The sequence below is a fragment of the Panthera leo genome, chromosome D1, assembly GCF_018350215.1.
Source record: "Panthera leo isolate Ple1 chromosome D1, P.leo_Ple1_pat1.1, whole genome shotgun sequence".
In the NCBI taxonomy this organism is placed as follows: Eukaryota; Metazoa; Chordata; class Mammalia; order Carnivora; family Felidae; genus Panthera; species Panthera leo.
This window is the reverse complement of record NC_056688.1, coordinates 59,698,283-59,705,711: the sequence shown is the minus strand read 5'-3', so window position 1 is coordinate 59,705,711 and position 7,429 is coordinate 59,698,283. Positions and strand designations below refer to the sequence as shown.

At 40.2% G+C, this 7,429-nt stretch overlaps 1 protein-coding gene across 2 annotated transcripts in view; it reads left to right on the top strand.

The window, feature by feature from the left end:
• Positions 1-72: 72 nt before the first annotated feature.
• Positions 73-7,429, top strand: part of NUP98 (nucleoporin 98 and 96 precursor) — a 114,162-nt gene continuing 106,805 nt past the window's right edge. Inside the window, exons 1-2 of one of the 2 annotated variants that reach the window (XM_042905556.1) lie at positions 73-161; positions 6,934-7,008. The gene's annotated coding sequence lies outside the window, so the exon portion shown is untranslated. The remainder of the gene's footprint in view (positions 162-6,933; positions 7,009-7,429) is intronic. The other variant, XM_042905557.1, reaches the window with a different exon arrangement.

The window sequence follows — 7,429 nt, the reverse complement described above, 5'->3', positions numbered from 1 at the left end:
CAGTCGGGCCCTGTGCGCGCTGCGCCCGAAGCGGCGGTCGGTGGCGGTGGTGGTAGCGGCGGCGACGGTTTCGTGGCGGCCGCGCGCTGCTCTCTGAGCGGCGGGTGGTGGACGGGCCTAGGCCTTCACTCCTGACACCTCCCTTCCCCCACCGCACCGCGGTAAGTCGGGAGCCGGGGCGGTGGCGGCCCGGGACCGTCAGGCTCCTCCTCTCCTCAGGGCGGGCGGGTGCGCGGGGCGTCCCAGGCCTCCTCGCCGAAGTCTCGCGCTCCGGCGCGCACCTACTGCCCTGAGGGAGGGGGCGGGGCCCGCGACCCTGCGGCCCCAAGGCCGGGCTCCTCAGGCGCTGGGAGGGAATCAATATCGGTGGAGTATGGGCCCCGGGGTCTCCAGTTGCAGCCTGCGCTGGAGGAGCGTCCGTGTATCTGGTGGTACTCATTCATTTGCCTGGCTGTGATTAGGTGGGCGGGCCCTTTGCGGGGGCCGCGTCTTAACTCCCGGACTAGGGTCTCCCCAGCACTTTCTTGACCGTAGTGTGGGATGGGCTTCAATTTGTCTTGGCTACTTCACGGCTTGCCAAGGTTTGCCCGAGGTTTAGGGTGGGTGGGTCAGGAGTTTGTTAGCTTTTTAAAACAATATCTGAGAATTAAGGTCGGTTTAGTGGAGTAAAAGGTTATTTTTTTGCCCTCCCACGTGTTCTTTGTAAAACTAGATGAGAAAGATGGGATATCTGGATTACTGTAGCCGGAAGGACCTTAGAAATTAAGCCAATCCTCCTACTGTACGTCACTAGCAAGTTTTATAGATGGAGAAACTGAGGCCCAGAGAAGGGACGGGATTAGTGAATACCAGATCTGACTCAGTCTAGAAAATATTCTCGTATATCACTCTCCTTGGGTGTTCCAGCCTCCCATTTATTGGCGGCAGGGGTGGGGGGGCATTCGGTAGTTGGCAGCAGTCTTCAGTAGCGTTTCCGTTCTGGTTGCTACCAGGTCTGTTCATAGTAAGGCAGAAGCTTCATATGCGGTACCCTAACCTAAACTATGAGAACTCAAAAGTTGGTTAAAGAATGTCAATGATGTAACGTATTGGAAACGAATCGATAGGACTACATACATGTCTTTGGCTAGCTTCCTGTTTCAAATCTGAAATTTTTATTTGTATCAGCTGCTGGGGACTCAGAAGAGAGTCCAGTTAGTGGCTCACAGAAGCATTGGAATAGAAAGCAAGAAATATAGACAAGGCTTAGAAAGAGAGGCAGCAGTTATTTTGTAGTTCTGGTACCTCGGAACTCATGGTTCCTTTCTGGTACAGAATTCAAAGTATTGCAGTAGAGTAAGATGAGAAAATGAAACTGTTCGGAAGAGGAAACTAACTGGAAGAAAGAAAAGAGCAGTGATCATGATCTCTGACAGTCTTATAAATTCAGAAAAGTGCTGGTTAACTGGGTGACAGATGGTATGTTTACTTGGAGGAAGAAGTTAGGATATTAAAAAAAAAACAACTTGGACAAATTGGAGGTACTGGGAAATACTTTGATAGAATTATTTTTTGACTCTTCATTAAGATTGGATGAAATTGAATTGAAAGTTGCCACTTTGATCTATTTACATTGGTCAGATCATCACTTTGCTCTTGTTTAGATGATGAAGCAAAAACTGAAAACTAGTGCATAAGAGCAGAGGAGTAGTAGTTTAAACACTGAGATGTGAACCGTGTATTTTCTGTGACATTTTCTCAGTTCAAGCGTCACCCTCTTCTGGGAAGCCTTTCCTGGCATTCTGTCTCCTGTAAGCTTCCCTAACACTTATTTGATACTTCTATTTATAGCACAAATCATTTTGTATTTTAGCTGTTTATCTTATTTAGACTGTGGTAAATATTTTTGTCTTTGTATTCAAGTTGCTTGGCACATAGTAGGCCAAGTAGTTTTTCCTTGAAGGGATAAACAAATATGGAGCAGTTAAACCTAAAAATAGTCTATAAAAAGACTGAGTATATGTGTGCTCCTGAAATATGGGGCCTAGATAAGATGACCCATACTGTTTGTATGTTACATGGTACTTTGGTATCTGACTTCATTCATGTCTACTAGCTCATAGATAGTTAAGAGCAAATAGAACTTTTAGGGAACCAAATTTACGGCTTGGAAGAAATTAGGTATTTTTTTGTGATATTGTGATATTTTTATTGTAGCAATGAACCTAGGAAGTAAGGGATAGTAGTTCTGATGTTTAATTTCCAATAGAGAGCGCATTGTATTACATAGAGCATTGTAATTATGCAATTTGTTGAAAGGTTAGAAAGAAATTAATTTAACAATATAAATATTAGAGGCAAGGCATGTAAACAACGGTTTTTGAGAATTTGGTGCATTTCTTTGGGTTTGGAATTGAACCTAAGTATTTGGCATCACATGTCTCTAGAGAAGATTTTTCATCCTGAACACTGTTGAAATTTTGGGCCAGATAATTCTTTTTGTCTGGGAGCTATGTTGTGTATTGGTGGATAGTTAGCAGCATTCCCCACCTCTACCCATTAGATATCCATAATACCCCCTCCCCAAGTTGTAACAATTAAGGTTTCTAAACATTGTTAGATGTCCACTGGGAAGCAAAATTGCCTGGATTGGGAGATCACTGCTCTTGAGAATACATTACCAGTATTTCAGTAAAGTCATACCTTTATCTTACCTAGTGTATGCTTGTAAAGTCAGCTGTACAGATGCTTACATTTTGTCAAACTGTCCTTGAAAAACCCTTAAATTGTCAAAATCTGGTATCAGGCAGCTGAAAAGCTGAGAGTCCTAGAGTAACTTTCTTTAGTTTCTTTTATTTCCATGGTAGCCTCCCTTTCTCTGGGATAGAAATCAAGGTCTTTTTGAAAGGGGATAGGCCATTGGGTAAATAAAGCAATATCTAGTTCTCTTTTTGTGGAAGAGGGCAAAAGAGCTTGTAGTTGAATTGATGCGATTAAATGTGATGCTGTGGGATTCCATTATCTTTCATATTACTGATACATTTGATGTCATATGAATACGCATTGATCAGAAGTCTTGTCCTTTTGTACTGACACTGAATTGTCATATTGAAGAGTTTGTACTTAATTCAGTGTAATGCAGTTTTGTAGTAGAGAAATGAAAATTATTTCTTAAAATATAGCTCTAATTACCTAAGTCTGATACTAAGAGTGAGTTTAAGCTGGTGAGTAGTAGTGTAAATTGGAAGATGTCAAACTGGAATCTGGCAAATGAATTAGAAGGAGGCAGTAGGAATACTCTAGTACAGCAGTTCTCAAAATTTGAGGTCTTTGGACTCCTTTATACTTCTAAAAATTATTGAATACTCCAGAGAGCCTTTGTTTATATGGGTTATATCTACTCTTATTTACTGCACTAGAAAATTAAAATTAAAAAAAATTTTTTTTAAATATTTATTTATTTTTGAGAGAGAGAGACAGAGAGACAGGGTGAGCGGGGAAGGGGCAGAGGGAGAGGGAGACACAGAATCCGAAGCAGGCTCCAGGCTCTGAGCTGTCAGCACAGAGCCTGACACTGGGCCTGAACTCCCGAGCTGTGAGATCATGACCTGAGCCAAAGTTGGACGCATAACCGACTGAGTTACCCAGGTACCCCATACAAATTAAAAGTTTTAAAGATTTATTGACTTAAAGAAATAATCTCATTTGTTAACAATTTCATTTAAAAAATGAACCCCGAGAGTGGGGTTGTTTTACATGTTTGTAAATCTCTTTGATGTCAGGCTTAATAGAGGACCACTGGATTTGCAGATCTTTTGCATTAGATAGTTGATAAGTTGTTTTGGTTGAAGTATGTTAAGAAAATCCTGCCTCATACAGAAAAGGGTGGAAAAGGGAGGAATGTTTTAATAACCTTTTCAAGTAATTGTAGGTATTCTCCTTTGACACTATACTTAACACGTTTCTAAAGATTTGTTGCAATATGGAATCTGAAACCATATTATTGAACTTTTGTACAGTGTTACATTAAAATTCATTGGTCTGTCTTGTACTTTGAATGTTTACCATGCATGATTTTATGACTTCATACATTGATCATTTAGAAATTATTGGTTCACCGGGTTATGTACCTCTTCCAAATGTTGACAAATTTAATTATAAAGTTGTTAACATTTCCACCCATCTCATCAGCTAAGTCTTTTAAGAATTGGGAAGTTGGCAAGCTCATAGTGGTAGACATAATTCTAATTTTTGTTTCAAGTCTCAATAACCATAGTTTATCGTTTATTCTCTGAAGTAAAAATGGTGTTTCATGAAAAAATCAGCTGGTTCAGCTTTCTACTCAGGTAATCACACAAGTGTTTTTCTTTGAGATAGCCCTTGTGTTTCCATTTACAAGAAGTGCTTTTGAGTATTTCCCATTTCATCTCAAAGAATAATCACGGAGTATTAAAAAGATGTGAAACACTTGGGTGGCTCAGTTGGTTAAGCATCTGACTTCATCTTAGGTCATGATCTTGCGGTCCATGAGTTCCAACCCCGAGTCGGGCTCTGTGCTGACAGAGGAGCCTGGAGCCTCCTTCAGATTCTGTGTCTTTCTCTCTGCCTCTTCCCTGCTCGTGCTCTGTCTCTCTCTCAAAAATAAACATTAAAAAAAAGAAAAAAAAAATCCGACTCTTGATTTCGGCTCATGTCATGAACTTGAGATTTGTGGGATCTGGAGCCTGCTTGGATTATCTCTCTCCATCTCTCTCCGCCCCTCCCTCACTCATTCCCACACTCTTTCTCAAAATAAATAAACATTTTTAAAAAAGATGTATGCCGAAATATCAAGAATTAATACAATCAGTTTTTACTGCTTCATCAAAGGCATTCAAGTGAAAGTGGATTTTTTTTGTGTGCTGTAAGTGGGTGGCAGTGAAGAATTTAGTGACTATTTTAGAGCTTGGGTCATTGTCCTGATTCATGCTCAGGTTCCAGCATGAAACAGCAGGTTTGTTTTAAATATTTTTTTCAATGTTTACTTATTTTTGAGGGGGGGTGGAGAGAGAGAGAGAGACAGAGCACAAGCAGGGGAGGGGCACAGAGAGAGGGAGACCCACAGAATCTGAAGCAGGCTCCAGGCTCTGAGCTGTCAGCACAGAGCCTGACGCGGGGCTCAAACCACAAACCACAAGATCATGACCTGAGCTGAAGTGAGATGCTTAACTGCTTAACTGACTGAGCCACCCAGGTGCCCCGGTTCCAGCAGTTTTATATATCATTGGTTTTGCAACTCAGTGCTGAGGTTAGTACAGTTTAAAAAAAGAAAGTTAATATTTTAGTATTATTATGAAAATAGTTTTGACTTCGTGGACATCCTCGAAGAGGTCTCAGAGACTTTTAGGGGCCTTCAGACCTCACTTTCAGAACCATTAATCTACATTTGCAACAACATGGATGGAACTAGAGTGTATTATGCTAAGTGAAATTAGAGAAAGACAAATATCATATGACTTCACTCATATATGGAATTTAAGATACAAAACAGATGAACATAAGGGAAGGGAAGTAAAATTAATATAAAAACAGGGAGGAGGACAAAACAGACTCTAAAGTACAGAGAACAAACTGAGGGTGGCTGGAGGGGTTGTGGGGTGGGGGATGGGCTAAATGAGCAAGGGGCGTTAAGGAGGGCACTTGTTGGGATGAGCACTGGGTGTTACACATGGGGGATGAATCACTGAATTCTACTCTTGAAATCATTATTGCAATATATGCTAACTAACTTGTATGTAAATTTAAAAAAAAAAGAAAAGAACCACTAATCTAGAAAGGACAATGATTTTTCACACTGGTTCCTACAGCCCTAAGCTTCTTTGAGAGGGCTCAGCTGGTAGGGTTCTACTGTACCTATTCTTTACTTCAGCTAGAGCAGCTTCTCCTTATGTCTGTTTTATGTATTGGGTTCCATAGCTAAAAATACTTAAAAGCCACTAATCAAAGGAAGAAAGAACTGAGTGAATTAGAACTTTTTCAGGAAGGGAACAGTTCATCCTCCATGAATGCATTTTGCAGTTAGTAATCGCTTCATACCTTGCTTCCACATGCTGCTTTGACACAGATTTCTGATATCTACACACCTAACCCTTCTTGGTGGATTAAGCTTCTTAGGAAGAAATAGGTGAATGGATTTGTAGATTAAAGGTGTCCTGTTGGGAATAAGACTAAGGATAAGGATGTGAGTTGAGTGGAAGAGAGTGAATGATCAGAGTGACCTCTGTGTGTGTGTGTTGTGTGTGGAGGGGGTGTTTGTTTTTGTTTACAGTGATATTTTATGGTTGTATTAAATGGTCAGTAGGCGACAGTGAAGTATTGGGAAATCATTTTATGTGTGGTTTTTTTAACGAGGCATTGAGCAGTCAAGGCTTAGAGGAAGGGGAAATTAATTTACACTTTATTGTAAAATATATTTTGAAAAGCTAAAGAAAAACCTGCTTTTGGGGCCTCTGGCTGGTTCAGTCACTGGAGCACGTCTCTTTTGGGGTTATAAGTTCAAGTCTCATTTTGGGTGTAGCGATTACTTAAAAAAAAACCCTACCTTTGAGGCGCTCTAGTTTGAGACCTTTTTGTCCTTTAGTGTAGGCCAGATAATCCCTATTGTTTAATTGTAGAAATTGAGGTCTAAGAGGTTGAATATTATTATGACAAATACAGTTACACGGTAGCAAGTGGCAGGGTGGTTTAAATTCCTTTTTTAACTTTAAATTTTGAATTAATTTTAGATTTACAGAAAATTGCAAAGATAGTAGGTGGCGGAGAGTTTTAAATACAGATTTGTCTCACTCCAAAGCTAATGTACTCTTCACTACTTTATAAAATGAACGTTATGTTAAGAGGATGAAAAATGGTGCTCAGCACTGTGAAGAAAGGAATTGTATTAGATAATATAGACTATTTTTAATTAATTTACAGCCTAATGGAAGAAATTGAGCAAAATCCAGATGCTTTTTACTAGAGCGGCAAACAACTCAGACACTCAAGTGGCAGGTATGACAACAAATATATTGCGTAACTAAAAGCAGCTGGGAGGTATTAGTTTGTAATTATGTAATCGGGTTTGGAAAGGGAGAGGGGTGGGGATATGTTTTCATACTGATAAGAGTCTGAAGGTTCTAATCTAGGACAGTGTGAAGTAGGTGAGGCTTGAATGGCAATTTTTATTTAAAAAATTTTTTAAGATTTTCTTTTTTTAAGTAATTGCTACACCCACCATGGGGCTCAAACTTACAACTCCGAGATCAAGAGTCACATGCTCTACTGACTGAACCAGCCAGGGACCCCTGAACAGCAATTTTTAGAAAAAAAAAAGGGGGGGGGGGGACATAGTTTTTAGGGGAGAAAAACGAATGTTCTAATAAAAGGAATGACTTGATCTGGGATTGATCATAGGGATACAGTAAAACAAGAA